This window comes from Lactuca virosa, chromosome 8 (genome assembly GCF_052849685.1).
Source record: "Lactuca virosa cultivar CGN04683 chromosome 8, Lactuca_virosa_CGN04683_v6, whole genome shotgun sequence".
In the NCBI taxonomy this organism is placed as follows: domain Eukaryota; kingdom Viridiplantae; phylum Streptophyta; class Magnoliopsida; order Asterales; family Asteraceae; genus Lactuca; species Lactuca virosa.
Window position 1 is genome coordinate 100,023,299 of NC_136433.1, and position 17,329 is coordinate 100,040,627.

The window sequence follows — 17,329 nt, forward strand, 5'->3', positions numbered from 1 at the left end:
ACTATGTGTTCATCCATTAGTTCTTCTTTTTGACACTATTACGTGTCGGGGTACGGGAGCGTACGGGAGTACTTTATCAGTATTTTCCCTATACTTTTATTTGGAAGAGCTTTGGAGTCTTTGTTCTTTTATGAAGTGATCGGACTAGCTTCGTGAGTTAGTGATATAGATCATGAGTTAAATAGTGGGTGTGTGATGAAAGGTGAGTTGGATAGATGAGATGATCAGTGATATAGATCATGAGTTGAGAGTGAGTGGTGAAATATGAGAAAAGCCCTTACTCAGACGTTGGCGTGAGTGGTGCAATATGAGAAAAGCCCTTACCCAAACGTTGACCCCCGTCATTCAGCAGAGTATGGATGACAACCATGGACTGTTCTAGACGGTCTGTGGAACACTAGCAGGCTCGCAACCTGTAGGTGTTAATGGACTTGAGTGTTCATTCGTTGTACTCTATTCCCCTCATGAGTGCCTTTAGTGCATTTATGGTTGGGGAAACCCCTTAGTATGTTCATCAGCTGTATGGAAAACCCATTGACATGTATTGCGGGGGGGGGGGGGGGAACTCCCGTGGGAAATACCGTCGATGAACAAGAGCTATAAACTTAGCACATGGCGACGATGTGACTTCGTGCCTATTTGACATAAATTGCTGAAGGAAAGCAATGTTGTCACCCCGATGTTTGTCTTATTTGACATATATTGCAGAGGGAAGCAATGTTGTCACCTTGTTGGTTGTTTTATGTTAGGATGTCTTGTTTGACATAAATTGCTGAGGAAAACAATGTTGTCACCCCTTGTGAAAATCCTTAGGCTAGGTCCCTTGTGATAGTTGTTTTAGGGACGTAAAGTGAGGATAATGGGAATGGGTAATTAGGGTTATTTTGGTTGATGAAATTAATAAATTTATTGTTGATTGAGAACTTAATAAGTTTATTATTTATTGTGGGTTGAAAACCCTATATGCTCACCAGACTCCCAAGCCTGACCCACTCAGTTTATTTGTATCACAGGTATCGATACGAAGTTGCTTTACACTGAGAGATTAAAAGAGAAGTAGGTCACTAGTATAAATGAATGTAAGTTTTGTTTATGCTTATGTTTTTGTGTTGACAATGACATCCCAATGGTTTAAGTGAATAAAATACATTTCTTCGGAAATGATTTGATAACATATTTATTATGTTTTTCTGGGAACAAATTCCGCAACACTTTTAATCAAATGATTACTCTGAAATTATTTCAAAAGCATAAATTAAACCGGTCTTTTCTGGCCGTGAATTTGGGGATATCACAGTTGGTATCAGAACATTAGTTTAAGCGAACTAGGAATTTGTAGGATTTCTAGACTTAAACTTAGAATGCTAAATGATGATTGTGAGATGAGTGCCTGCTATATTGTAGACACGAGCACAAGTTTATTTTAGGAAAGATGCCTAAAATGTTTTATGTGTTAAATATTTTATTTTATAGCTATAAGGATGCCTTATATGCTATTATTTGTTCGGATCTATGGTCTGTTGCCGACCGGATCTGGAAACCTTATGTGTGTAGGATTCTAAGCGTATGATTACGAGATTAGAACTAACATGTAAACGTTTCGAAATGATAAGGAGATTTATACGTTATCGTAAATAAAGTTTTCCTATCTTAAATTCTCGCCTGGTACACCAAACGTCTGCTTGGATGTACAAAACGTTATGGTGAAGACTCGTAAATAATTGAGTAGATGGAGGAAATGAAAAGCTTATGATAGTGAATGATACCTATCAGAAGATATCGTAAGAGTGGTATCTTATCTTTAGAATATGTTTGATAAAATAATGAAACGTTGAGAGGAGTATGGTACGTCTGAAGTACACCTTCGATTGGCAGGATGATGGAACGATTGGTGTAATTCTTGAAGTTGTCCCATCGTTTGGAATTTCCATCACCAACCAAGTTGAAGTAGAATTGATGATTGAAGATACGCATGGAAGAAGTCCTAGTAGAGTCTAGGAAAATTTTATGATTAACTGGACACATTCGTATGTGTTAAATTGTTTTGTGATTTTAGGACTTGGGGACTGCGAGACAGTACTTGGGACGAGTATGAGTAGGTGTGAATAGTAGTAGAGATCTATACTACTGGAAGCACAGGACTCACACTTGGATCAGGGAAAGTCACAAGGTTACCAAGGAGTTAGTAATTGATTCCGTCTTATTCTAGTCTGTCGTTACCATCGTTTCGGTAATGACTAAGAAGATGATTGTTATTCCGACCCTAGTGGTCATATCAAATTGAGTCCGACTACGATGAGTTTATTGCGTGGTTCAGAGAACCAAGTTCGATGTAGTAGTTGACTTAAGCCGAATTGAAGTAAAGGATGATCAAAGCGATCAATAGAAGTATCGCATTCGTTGTTAACGAAGTTGGGTTAGGTTGTGTTCTGACCCAAAGGGATGAAGTGATAGCGTATGCATTGAGGCAATTGAAGGAGCATGAAAAGAACTACCCCACTCATGATCTGGAGTTGGCAGTGGTAGTATTCGCCTTAAATATAGGGAGGCACTATCTTTATGGTACTAAATGCAAACTTTTCACTGATTATAAGAGTCTTTAATATCTCTTTAATCATAAGGAATTGAACATGAGGCAACGGCGCTGGCTAGAGTTACTTAAGGACTACGACTGTGAGATACTTTACCACCCTGGTAAAGCAGATGTTGTTGTTGATGCTCTCAGTCAGAAGGTAAATCTTGAAAAGAAAAGGCCAAGAGCGTTGAGAATTGAAGTTGTCTTGACAATTGTGGAAAGTATAAAGAAAGCTCAAGAGGAAGCTTTAGAGAAAAATGACCGAAAGAAGGAACGTTTGGGAAAAACGTTAGTGTTTGATACAAACGGTCAAAGATTGAAGATATTCAAAGATAGGATTTGGGTACCTAATATGGGAGGAGTAAGAGATCTTCTGATGGAAGAAGCTCACAAGACCATGTACTCGATTCATCCCGGCAGTACGAAAATGTATAGGGACGTAAAGTGAGGATAATGGGAATGAGTAATTAGGGTTATTTTGGTTGATGAAATTAATAAATTTATTGTTGATTGAGAACTTAATAAGTTTATTATTTATTGTGGGTTGAAAACCCTATATGCTCACCAGGCTCCCAAGCCTGACCCACTCAGTTTATTTGTATCACAGGTATCGATACGAAGTTGCTTTACACTGAGAGATTAAAAGAGAAGTAGGTCACTAGTATAAATGAATGTAAGTTTTGTTTATGCTTATGTTTTTGTATTGATAATGACATCCCAATGGTTTAAGTGAATAAAATACATTTCTTCGGAAATGATTTGATAACATATTTATTATGTTTTTCTGGGAACAAATTCCGCAACACTTTTAATCAAATGATTACTCTGAAATTATTTCAAAAGCATAAATTAAACCGGTCTTTTCTGGCCGTGAATTTGGGGATGTCACATCTCTACACAACATATATACCACATATCATAGAATGGGCCGACCTTGGTGCCTTAGACCCATTGGTATGGTGAGAAGACTCACCTGGCACTGCTGAAGTCCCGCGGATAAAACTCCCATTGTTGGTTGACAGATTCCCGAACTGTCAACATCAAAATGACACCCAATTAATAATTGGGTTCCAAGCCCAAGGTCCAACTTACACTCCAAATGCCCAATAGACAAGTAAAGGACCAAAGCCCAACATATGGCCCAAACAATTGACATTCTGATGGCCCAATAGCTAATAAACCGCAAGGCCCAATTATGACCCAATTTTCCAAATTGGCCCCAAGCCTTTCCAATGGGTCTTATCCTAAAGCCCAATAATTTCCTTAGTCCATAAATATGTTCCCAATTAGCCCACAAAGGCCCACATCAGCTTAGTCCAATAAATGGCCTAATAAGAACCAAAAACCCAATTAGGGTTTTTCACATGAAATGACGATTAGGGTTAAGTGTTCCTTCTTAACCCATTAAGGACTTAATCCATTAAGTCCAAACATACAATGAAATCGGACTTGAGTCATATCTTCACTCAATGGTCCAAAATGCGGGTCCGATAAGTCCAAACCAATAATCCCAAAATTAGGGTTTTCTAAACCCTAATTAGGGTTTCTAACCCATTACAATCCAATTAGGCCCAAAATCTAAGTCCTTAGGCCCATTAGGGTTTCGCTAGTTGGGCACCACCCACTACCACCTCGGGTAGTGGTGGTCAACGACGGCACACGGCGGCGGCCACCGCCTCACGGTGGTGGTTACGGGTTTTCTTTTCATTATTTCGCATCGGTTACAATATTACAAGGAAAAACCCGAATAACAAAGACACTAATACAAACACACACGCAACCACCCTAGTGGTGGCCGGCGGTGACACATGGTGGCAGCCACCACCTCACGGTGGTGGTGGTGGCCTTTTTCTTGATTTTCCGGCCAAAACACCAAAGGTACTCCAAGTATCAATCCAAACGCAACCGAAGCCCACAGCCACCCGAGATGGTGGTTAACAATGGCGGAGCGGCGACATCAGGTGGTGGAACGGCGGCAACAGGTGGTGGTGATGAGTCCCTTCCGTTTCCTGGCCGGAGATTTTCGGCCGCTCACGACCACACAACAGCGAACAGGATCCGTTCGCCGACTTCATCCGCAACCGAACAGCGACAGGGGTGACGACGGTGTATTTTGGTGGTTCTCCGACTTCAGCATGCGAGGAAACAATGACCAGTGGTGGGGGTCATGAGGTTGGTGGCCGAAAACGGGAGAAATAAGGGTGGCGGCCGATGACTTATTAGGTTTAGGGTTTACGGGATGGGTTATATACCCGATTATGAACTACTTTACCATATTTACATTATCAGTCCCTCCGACCTCATTCCTTTCAAATAAAGCCCATAATTTACCATTTAAACCCTGCCCCTTAAAACCTTTACTAATTAAGTCCGAATTTTTACAAAACAGCCCCTTGCTTGACAAATTCTTTTCAACTAAGGTACATTATTTACCCTTTTTGCCCTAACCATCCAAAATCCTTTCATATCAAGTCCATATGATACCAAACACACCTTGTCCTCTAAAAATCTCTACAAAATAAGTCCCGAAATTACGCTTTAACCCCCGAATAATCCAAATTTTAACATCCGGCTCCCCAAAACCAACACTCCACTAATTAATATGGACTTAGGGCTACAAAATAATAATAAAAATTACATCTCAGGGCTTAGAGTTTATTATTTATTTACTCATTTTGTTTAATTTCAAACGGAGTGTTACACTATGTTGGAACGAGGAGCATAAGTTAGTGAACTCAATGTGGTGAAGACTTGATGTGGAGATTGTGGGGTGATAAGAGAGTGAGTGGATCCGGGTAGGAGTAATCACCTAGTACAGTCGGGAAAAAACCGTGGGATGAGCCCACGACGAGTGAGAGGGTGTTGTAAGACTACAGAGAGTCGTAGCCTTCACGATACAATGAGGAAGAGTATTGTGTGAATGCGGAGAGTCGTAGCATACACGAGACAGTGAGAAAGAGTATCGTAATACTGCGGGGAGCCGTAGCATTCATGAGTCGGTGATAAAGAGAGTGTTGTAGGACTGCAGGGAGCCGTAGCATCTACTAGCCAGAGTGTGACACATTGGGGTTCTTAGGCTTGGGTAACCTTGACGATTGAGTCTTTGGGAGTCTGGTGGCCGGACCAGGGGCGAAAATGGGGTCTCTGTGATGGTCGGGAACCATTATATCTCAAGTTAGGGAGGTGTTGTCGCAAATCAGAAGGGATTGGAGAAGTAATGTACACGTAGATTCGCGGATTACGGGTCGTGAGTTGAGTATCAGATTGGATAGGAGTGTTTCCAATTATGCTATTGAAACAGACTCTCGAGCCTGAGTTTGGATTTATTTGTGTATTGAGTAGGCAGGATGAGATTCTGGATTTCCGGATGGGTTCATTTTGAGAAGTAATGGTTACCATCTGATGTTTTAGACCTGAGTAGGTCGGTTCGTTGGTTTGGGAAAAACCGTGTGACGCGTGGAACTAGTTTGTGGTAGACGACAGTGGACGGAGGTGAGGCAACTTCAGAGAGGTTGTAGTAATCGCTTGGGGGTAAAGCGAACTTCGTGAATTGGTGTGCCATATGAGGGGTTGAGATAGCCTTTGAGAGATGGAAGGTTGTAGAGTCGTTTCACTGGGTGTGCAAGGGGTAGCCGTTGGAGGTTCAACTGATGGGTCGGGAGCTGACCTGGTGCTTAGTGTTGGAAGGGACATTTGAGAGAAAGCTGGGGCTTATGATTATGGATGTCAGAGGATGGTTCCGAGCGGGAACGATCATTTTGTTCTTGTGTCTGAGGAGAAAGTATTGAGGTTCATTTTCAGATGGGTTTTGATAGCAGTACAGGTGGTGGGTCCTTGGTGAGATGTGACCCTTCCATACCTTTTGAGCTACGATATGGATCGATTAGTATGTCTGACATGAGTGATCAACAACAAATTATTAGTCAACGACTTGTTCCCATCAGTCGCAACAAGATAATCAGAGTTGGAAGTGTGTTATCAGAATCTGTTATTCGATGAGCGATTAACATGATGATATTTTGCATGGGCGGTCTGGCAGGGAGACAGACCACTAGAGTTCCAGGTTCTGGAGAGTCAGAACTGGTACCGCAACGACTAAGGGGGTCCGTCCTTCTTCACGTTGGGAATTCCTGTTTGGTTTCGGGTGTCGTGGGAGGGAGATTGTTGTATGATATGAGATTTTTCGGTGGTGCTTCTCGGGTTATTAGTTTCGAGCTATGTGTTGTTAAGGAGCGATTTCGAGGGCGAAATCTAATTCAAGTGGGGGAGAATTGTAACACCCCGAATCCTGGATGTGAAACTTGAGAGCTTTAATGCACAATATAGAGCCTACTCGACGAGTTGGTTGGCCCCAACTAGACGAGTAGGAACTGAGTTGGCCGCGTGTGTTTTAGTGACTAACTCGACGAGTCGGAGAAACCAACTCGATGAGTCGGAGAAACCAACTCGACGAGTTGGGGCTGGGTGAGAAAACCATAGTTTTCAAGGTTTGTGTCCTATTTAAAGGACCTTAACCCTTCATATCCGCCTCCCTTGTCACTTGAGAGCCTTGTGAGAAACCCTAGACCAGTTCCACTCATTGTGAGAGAGAGAGAGAGAGAGAGAGATTATTTTGAGTTTTCTTATGCAATTTTGGAAGGCATTTGGAGAGAAACACAAATTGGATCGAGGAGGGACGTTTGGATCCATTATTCTTCAGTGATTAGCTTCTGATTGGAGGTAAAAAGCTCCCAGCTTGCCCATTCTTTTGTTAGATCTCATTTTAGGGAGCTTTAGGGCTTTCTCCCATCTATCTTTTGGCTACTGAGTCACTTGAGCATGTCATGAGATTGAAACCTCATATCTGGACTATAGGAGGTTCTTTGAGCCCAAAGGTCCAAGCTTTATCAAGCTAGTGGCAAGCTTTTATGCATTAAACCCTATGTAGAGCTTGTTTTGACATTTCGAGCCCTAGATGTCATGCATGGACGTAAAGCTCGTAGCTTTATGTGGTATTTCAGCCTTGGGAGGCTAGATCTAGAGTTTGGGGTTATAGTTCTGCCTTAAATCGTCTGAATGAGAAAATGGACTTACGTGACTCGACGAGTTGATGAGCCAACTCGACAAGTCGGTTAGGGTTTACCCCGATGATTTGGACGCGTTACAGGCTCGACGAGTTGGTGAGACAACTCGACGAGTTGAGAGGGTTTACCCGCCTATGGATTCAGAGTGGACTCGACGAGTTGATGAGACAACTCGACGAGTAGGTGGGGTTGTCCTGGTCTTTTGGACACTGTATGGACCTGACGAGTTGACTAGCAGCTCGGCGAGTAGACTCAGGTTTTCGCGATTTACTGAGTGATGAGGGACTCGACGAGTTCATGAGCTGTACTCGGCGAGTTGAGTCAACATGGACTGTTGACTTTTAGAGTTGGGTCAGTTTTGACTGTTGACTTCCGTTGACTTTAGGGTTTTGGTCAACTGTGGATTTTGGAGGCCATGAAGGGGCGGAGATTAGACCAACAACTCGAGTGTGGGATACATTGTTTTACTCTGCGAGGTGAGTCTTCTCACTATACTTACCTGAGTGGTAATATTGTGTGACTGGAGGGTCTTATTGTTGGATTAGGTGTCTAAGCCCATAACTATAATTGGTATGTACTTGAATTGATAGCAGCACAGTCCTTTTGGGTTGCCCTCAACCTAGCAACTGGACAAGGAAATTATGAAAGGAGAGATATTAATTTATAAGATTAATAAATTAATATATATATAAATGATTTATTAATATGTTAATGGATTAATATATTAATTAGAAATCATTATGTTTAATTAATTGTTAGCCAGAAATTAATCAGAATTGATTTTGGGGTTAAAAGAATTAATTATAAGGTGCAGGGACTAGTTTGCAATTATCTAATAGTTGAGTGGAAGGCTCTAGAACCCCCTTGGAAGAGGGTGGACGAAATCTTTAGGGGAAACCCTAATAATTTCGTCCATAGGGGCTTGGATAAGGCCCTTGGGTTTGCTTAGGCCCTAAGCAAAGGATAACTAGGGTTTCCCTTAAACCCTAGATCCCTCAGCTATATAAGGAGCCTCCTGGTTCATGTTTTTGGTCACTCTTTCTTTTGAAGAAACCCTAAGGCCGAGATTTTGCATACTCCCTCTCCCCTCTCTCTTCTACTTTCCTTCTTGCTAGTCATTGGGTGTGATTCCATTAGAGGCATTACACTTGTGGTGCTGAAGCTTCCAAGAAGATCAAGATCAAGATCAAGGGAATATAAATTGTTTGCTATAACAATTGAAAGGTATGTAAACCCTAAACCCTAGTTTGTTAATTTCGAAATTAGCCTCTTTCCTCTAGGGTTCTAGTTTTGCAATTCAAAGTTGTATGTTCAATAGTTAAAACATAGATCCAAAGTAGGTTGCATGTGAACTTAGGAATTGTTTTCTAGTTTATTTGTTGTACCTAAAACCCATCAGTGGTATCAGAGCCATTGTTGTTTTAAATTGAATTGCTACAATTGTTGAATTGCAAATTAGGGTTTATAGCTATTAAACCCTAAAGGCCAAAATTTTCGATTTCTAGGGTTTTGGATCAAAGGGTTTTTTCGAAAACCCTAGCCTCCAAAGAACCCTAATCGAAATTAGGGTTAGGGTTTTGAAAACCCTAGCCTCCTCCCTTGTAAATTTCGAAATTTGCTTAGAAGTTTTAGGGTTTCTTGTTTTGGATAATTGTTGCTTAATTAGATTAATTGGATAATTATCCTTACCCTATTTTTCGAAATTTAGAGGGATAAGGATTAGGATTAAATTAATGGATTAATTTAATTAGATAATCCTTACAAGATTTAATAATTTGATTAATAGTTAATTAAAAGATAAATATTAAATCTAGTTAATTGGTTTATTTAAATTTAAATTTAATAGCTTAAATTTCGAAATTTATAAACCCTTGAAGTTTTAAAATGTTTTAAAACACACCTTATATATATATATTATAATTAAAAGTTTAATATTATATATGTATAAGAACATGGTCAGTCAAATCGCTAGTATGCCTCATTCACGAAGCTAATCTATAAGGGGGGTATAAGGAAACTGCCTATAAAATGGTAGTTGAATGGGTGTCCACTCTCACCCACCGCTTCCTTGATTAGTGGAGGGTCGTTAGCAGAACGGATTTGATAGGACAACTACTTCTCATTAAAAGTATAATGATATTAAAGAAAGTACTAGAACATTATTTTCAAAATCCCAACTCTAGTTACTTTAGGAAAAATGTGAAAAGTATGCTAATCCATGAAATTGCACATTATGCTTTATTGGTCGTTAGTGGAGCGTGTGTGGTTAACCAGCACACTAAAAGGCACTAATAAAGAGTAGTAATGGGTATCTCATAATTGTCATTTTGATGGAGCGTGTGTGGTTTACCAACACATCAATAGTTAATGATAAAGACAATGAGGTTACCAAGCACATTTGCATGGTTATTCACATCTTGTTTGTGATCCTCGGCATCCCAGTCACAAATAGAAGAGCATAATCTGAGATTAAAACATGCCATTGAATAGTTTCAATGTATCTCAAAAGAATTAGGAATTTCACTTCGTTTGTTTCGTCTAATGGTGGAATTGGTGAATCGTCATTCACCTACCTTTATGAAATTTGCACTTGGATCTCGGCATCCCATTTCTAAGTTGTGAATCTTCATAGTTGGATCCTAACCTTGATATTATATCTTTGGGTTATTCTATTAAGGTATCTTGAAATCTAACTAAAACTTTCTTTCTTTTCAGATGTCTACTCCTGGAAACACTTCTGCTTCATCCTCCTCCAACCAGAACTTCTCTTTGCTCAATATCTGCTCCAAAGTCGTTATGGATGGCTCAAACTATAACGATTGGATGCACAACATCAAGATGGCTCTTCGTTTCGAGAACAAATAATATGTTCTTGAAAAGGAGCTCAAAGAGCTTGATGAGAATGAAGCTACTCCTGAAGATCTTGCTGCCTACAAGAAACATTACGATGATGCTACCAAAGTGGCATGCATCATGGTGGCAACTATGTCCCCAGAACTGCAGAGGTACTATGAGGACTACTGGCCTTTCGAGATGAACAAGGACCTTATGGAAAAGTACCATAAGCGAGCTCGTCAAGAAAAGTTCGAAGTAGTCAAGTCACTCATGGCTTGCAAGATGAAGGATGGGGAGTCGGTAGTGTCACATGTGCAAAGAATGCAACGCTACATAAAGCGTTTGGTCAAGCTCAATATTCACTTTGATGAGGAATTGGCCATTGACATGGTCTTGAACTCACTTCCTGAATGTTATGGTCAGTTTATTCTAACTTACCATTTGAACAATACTGAGCAGACCTTGGCCCAATTGCACAACTTGTTGCAGACAGCTGAGGCAGGGATGAAGGGTAAAAGTATACCCTCCACACCTACGAGTGCCCCTGTTTTGGCTATTGGACAGGGAAAGGGGAAAAAGAGGAAAGGTCCTCCCAAGCAAAACTGGAAGAGCAAGGCTCAAGCTGGGTCATCTAGTAATGGCCCAAAGGCTAAGCCCAATGGTTCCACTCCCCATGTTTCTGATCCAAAAGAGGCAGTTTGCTTTTACTGCAACCAAAAGGGGCATTGGAAGAGATCTTGCCCACAATATCTGCAAGATATCAAGGATGGCAAAGTGAAGCCATCTTCGGCAGGTATTTACACTATTTCTGCTAATAACTCATTATCTTCTCGTTCATGGGTCCTTGATACAGGATGTGGTTTTCATATCTGTTCTGATTTGCAGGGTCTAAAGGAAAGTGAGGAGATAGAGCGAGGAAGGATAAACCTGATCATGGGAAACAGAAAGTCTTCACCAGTAACCAAGATCGGAGTTTATCAGCTTCTGCTTAGTAATGATGTTAGATTAGATTTAATAAATTGTTGCTATTCGTCTGAGATGACGAGAAACATTATTTCATTTCATGCATTGTTCAGACAAGGTTTTACATATTCTTTTAATGGTTTGAATGGTTCAATTTCTGTTTATAAGAATGGTGTTTTTATGTTTGAAGCTTTGCCTTGTAATGGTGTGTATGAAACAGTGACTTGTGTTGATAGCCTAGGAAATAGTGTACTTAATATTGACTTGTCTAATAGTATAGACAAGGCATGCTTGTGGCATTGTCGTCTTGGACACATTAACAAGAAACGCATAGCCCAACTCCAAAAGGATGGAGTGTTGGAATCATTTGACCTAAAATCAAATGATATGTGTGAATCTTGTCTTTTGGGAAAGATGACAAAATCACCATTCACAGGGTCTTGTGAAAGAGGTGAAGGTCTGTTGGATCTCATACACACGGATGTGTGTGGGCCCTTCAGATCAACTACAAGAGATGCTAATCGATTCTATGTGACTTTCACTGACGATTATAGCAGATATGGATATATCTACTTGATCAAGCATAAGTCAGAAACTTTTGAAAAGTTCAAAGAGTTTAAGCATGAAGTCGAAAATCAATTGGGCAGAAAGATAAAGATACTTAGATCCGATAGAGGCGGGGAGTATCTTAGTATCGAGTTTAACGACTATCTGAAAGAATGTGGGATAGTCTCACAATTGACTCCTCCTAGGACACCACAGTTAAATGGTGTAGCTGAGAGGCGCAATCGAACCTTGTTAGACATGGTTCGTTCTATGATGAGTCGGGCTTCGCTTCCTATTCACTTCTGGGGGTATGCCTTAGAGACAGCCGCCCACATCCTCAATCTTGTCCCTACAAAGAAGGTTGCCAAAACACCTCACGAAATGTGGACAGGGAAAGTTCCCTCGTTAGCGCATATTAAAGTCTGGGGTTGTGAAGCTTTCGTAAGACGAGAGACTCACGACAAGCTAGCAGCTAGAAGTGAGAAATGTGTTTTCATTGGTTACCCAAAGCAGTCTTTTGGATATTTGTTCTACAGGCCTAGTGAGAACGTGGTCTTTGTAGCACGAAGAGGAGTCTTTCTTGAAAGAGAGCTCATATTCAAAGAGGACAGTGGGAGCACTATTGACCTTGAAGAAATTCAAGAGTCAGCCAATGAGGGAACCTTAGATGACACTAGCACTCAACCAGAGGAAACAGTTCCTGTTGAACCAATTGATAACTCATTACCTCTTAGAAGATCCACTAGGGTGAGTGTGCCACCTGAGTTGTATGGTTTTCATATTACTTCAGATGGTGACACATTCATAAGTGACAGAACACTGGTAAACTTAGATGAACCAGTCACTTATAAGGAAGCAATGGCAGGCCCAGAGGCTTCCAAGTGGAAAGAGGCAATGGACAGCGAGATTAAGTCCATGTATGACAACCAAGTTTGGAATTTGGTTGATAGTGCACCAGGTCGCAAGACAGTTGGGTGCAAATGGATCTTCAAGAAGAAGACAGACATGGATGGAAATGTGCACACATTCAAGGCTCGACTGGTTGCAAAAGGTTTCACTCAAACCCCAGGGGTTGACTATGATGAGACTTTCTCACCAGTAGCTAAGATTAAATCTATTAGGATATTGCTCGCCATAGCTGCCTTTCATGATTATGAAATCTGGCAAATGGATGTCAAAACTGCTTTCCTTAATGGGAAGTTGGCTGAAGATGTTTACATGAGTCAGCCAGAGGGTTTTGTTGATGCAAAGTTCCCCAATAGAGTGTGCAAGCTTGAGAAATCCATTTATGGATTGAAACAAGCATCTCGCAGTTGGAATCTTTGCTTCCATGAGAAAGTCAAAGAGTTTGGTTTCTCTAGAAGTGAAGATGAGTTTTGTGTGTATATCAAGGCTAGTGGGAGTATAGTAACTTTTCTGGTGTTATATGTCGATGACATATTACTCATTGGTAACGATGTTCCAACCTTGAAAGAAGTTAAGTCTTGGCTTGGAAAGTGTTTTGCCATGAAAGACCTTGGAGAAGCTGCCTACATTCTTGGGATTAGAATATTGAGATATAGAAAGAAGAGACTAATTGGACTTAGTCAGAGCACATACTTGGATAAGGTACTAAAGAGGTTTAGTATGGAAAACTCCAAGAAGGGAGAGCTACCTATCCAGAGCAATACCAAATTGAGTAAGACTCAATGCCCGAGTACAGATGTTGAAATAGATGACATGAGTCGTGTACCTTATGCTTCCGCTGTCGGATCGATCATGTACGCTATGACATGTACTCGCCCTGATGTGGCATTTGCTTTGAGCATGGTCAGTCGCTATCAGGGAAACCCAGGTAGAGCTCATTGGGTAGCAGTTAAGAATATACTCAAGTATTTGCAAAGGACAAAGGACCGGGTCCTTGTGCTTGGTGGCAGTGATACTTTGAGAGTAGATGGTTACAGTGATGCCAGCTTTCAGACGGATAGAGATAACTTCCGTTCTCAGTCAGGCTGGGTGTTTTTACTGAATGGAGGAGCAGTTACTTGGAAGAGTTCCAAGCAAAATACGGTGGCTGATTCTACTTGTGAATCAGAGTACATAGCAGCAAGTGAAGCGTCGAAAGAAGCAGCTTGGTTGAGGAACTTCATCGGGGATCTCGGAGTTGTTCCAACCATCCAGGAGCCTATGGAACTGTTCTGCGATAATGAAGGAGCGGTTGCCTTGACAAAGGAACCAAGAGATCATGGTAAGACCAGACATATCGACAGAAAGTACCATTTCATCAGACATAGAGTAGAAGAAGGCCATCTTATAGTAAAGAGGGTGTCATCTAAAGATAACCCAGCAGATCCTCTCACAAAGGGTCTGAGTAGGGCTAAGCATATTCAGCATGCTCGGAGCATAGGACTGAAAGATGATATTAGTTTTAGTAGTTAGATTAGTTTTTGAAACTTGTAACAAAGTAAATGTAATTGACTTTTGGTGATTAAATAATAAAGTATTATTTATAAGTTTGGCTACTACCTTTTGTCGATTGTTTATTATTGTGTTTCATTTTTGCATGTTTTACTTCCTGAATAATGAGATTATTCAAACTCCACAGTCGCTCGTACTCTTGGAAGTAAGTAGTGAATTAAGACTGTCATGAATTGGATTGCAGATTGTCTAAGGATAGACATGGCAATAGAATTGCTGCAACGTTCATGAGTACTCAGAAATTGAGATTTGAGTATTGGATAAACCCTCGCTCAGAGTATTACTTCATGGAATTCATCACGAGTAATACTGAGACGATAATATCTTATAATCTTGAAACGAAGATATATGAGTTGTAATTTACAAGTCGGTTGTGCATCGGTGATACGAAAACGCATCAGTAACTTGGTGTTATAAAACGTATTGTCATGCATAATTTGATGAGTAAAAGATACAAGCATATGAGTCAACGTTTATTCGTTCCTTTTGCCCTAACAGGAAAAGTGATATATGTGGGCCCCTCGATGATTTGGTGTTGACTTATATGCTGGGCCCAGCCAGGACTAAATTGATGTGTTCGATTAGAAGTCCTACATCATCACAAATCAGGAATCGGGAAACATAGATTCTGGACAAACAGATTGATTACATTCCATGTCTTTTGTCTGGGGATATCAAGCAGAACGAAGGGTTATATGATCACTTATCTTAGGACACGTAACTGACTGGGTCAGAGTTCGGCAGCAGCTTTTTGGAAGCTACAATTTGCTGGTCAAATTTAGAAGGCATACTAGCAAATATAGTTACAGACTTATCCAAGTGGGAGACTGTTGGATTAGGTGTCTAAGCCCATAACTATAATTGGTATGTACTTGAATTGATAGCAGCACAATCCTTTTGGGTTGCCCTCAACCTAGCAACTGGACAAGGAAATTATGAAAGGAGAGATATTAATTTATAAGATTAATAAATTAATATATATATATAAATGATTTATTAATATGTTAATGGATTAATATATTAATTAGAAATCATTATGTTTAATTAATTGTTAGCCAGAAATTAATCAGAATTGATTTTGGGGTTAAAAGAATTAATTATAAGGTGCAGGGACTAGTTTGCAATTATCTAATAGTTGAGTGGAAGGCTCTAGAACCCCCTTGGAAGAGGGTGGACGAAATCTTTAGGGGAAACCCTAATAATTTCGTCCATAGGGGCTTGGATAAGGCCCTTGGGTTTGCTTAGGCCCTAAGCAAAGGATAACTAGGGTTTCCCTTAAACCCTAGATCCCTCAGCTATATAAGGAGCCTCCTGGTTCATGTTTTTGGTCACTCTTTCTTTTGAAGAAACCCTAAGGCCGAGATTTTGCATACTCCCTCTCCCCTCTCTCTTCTACTTTCCTTCTTGCTAGTCATTGGGTGTGATTCCATTAGAGGCATTACACTTGTGGTGCTGAAGCTTCCAAGAAGATCAAGATCAAGATCAAAGGAATATCAATTGTTTGCTATAACAATTGAAAGGTATGTAAACCCTAAACCCTAGTTTGTTAATTTCGAAATTAGCCTCTCTCCTCTAGGGTTCTAGTTTTGCAATTCAAAGTTGTATGTTCAATAGTTAAAACATAGATCCAAAGTAGGTTGCATGTGAACTTAGGAATTGTTTTCTAGTTTATTTGTTGTACCTAAAACCCATCACTTATGTGCTTATACAGAGAAATGTGTTATTCATATTATTGACCGGAGGGTCTATTTACACTACTGACCGGAGGGTCTTACTTACATTACTGACCGGAGGGTCTTATTACATTATTGACCGAAGGGTCTTATTTGCTTATACTGTGATATATGATATCATGCATCCTGTCTTTGTGACTTATGCTATTATTCTGTGTATATACTGAGTTATGACCAGAGGGTCTTAGGTACTTATGTTAAGTTATGTGATATTATGCATTCTGTCTTTGTGATTTATGTTGTATATTATTTTGAGCTTTACTGAGTTAGGACCGGAGGGTCCACCCGAGTTGTGGGACCAGAGGGTTCCACTGAGACACATTGACCGGAGGGTCTTATTCGAGATAGCCATGAGAGGCTAATGCGATTTGTGTGGTATTTTGGGGAACTCATGTAACATACACGTTCAGTTATCGTGTTATGTAATTTTAAAAGTGAATAATATTATATGAAATTTGAGTATTGAGTTCTAACAGATGGTTTTTACTAGAAATGAAGTAAAACTATGTTTAGAATCAATCGGAAAATATTGGAAGTCTTATGAGATTCCAATCTAATATTGGAATTTAACGAAAATATAAAATTTGAAATAAGTAAAATTTTATTATTGAAAGTTGTAGAGAATCCCGTTAGAAACATTTAGGCGAAAACCTCATCGAAATCCGAGTTATAAAGAAGAAGTTATGGCCAATCGAAGTTTCGTGACAGAACCGGTACGACGCTGAATGACGTAAAAAGTGAGTTTTTGATAAACTACTTTTTAGCCTTGGTGATCTAAATGAAAGTCGTGGTATTCGTTAAACCGAGAACTTTCATAAAAAGAACGCCCAAATCTGACTTCGTATGAGGAAGTTATGATTTTTCTAAGTTTCGGAATAGCGGTAGACAGCTAAAAACTCGAAATAAAGATCGAGTGATTTTTAGCCGACGCAACCTAAACGAGAATCGAAGGGCGTATCCTTTGACTGGGAAGAAAAGCAGGAGAGAGCGTTCCAAACGCTCAAACGAGCCTTGTGCACTGCACCAATACTATCCCTCCCCGAAGGGATAGAAGACTTCGTTGTCTATTGCGATGCATCGAACCAAGGTCTCGGATGTGTTCTGATGCAGCGAGGTAAGGTCATCGCCTATGGCTCGAGGCAGCTGAAAACACATGA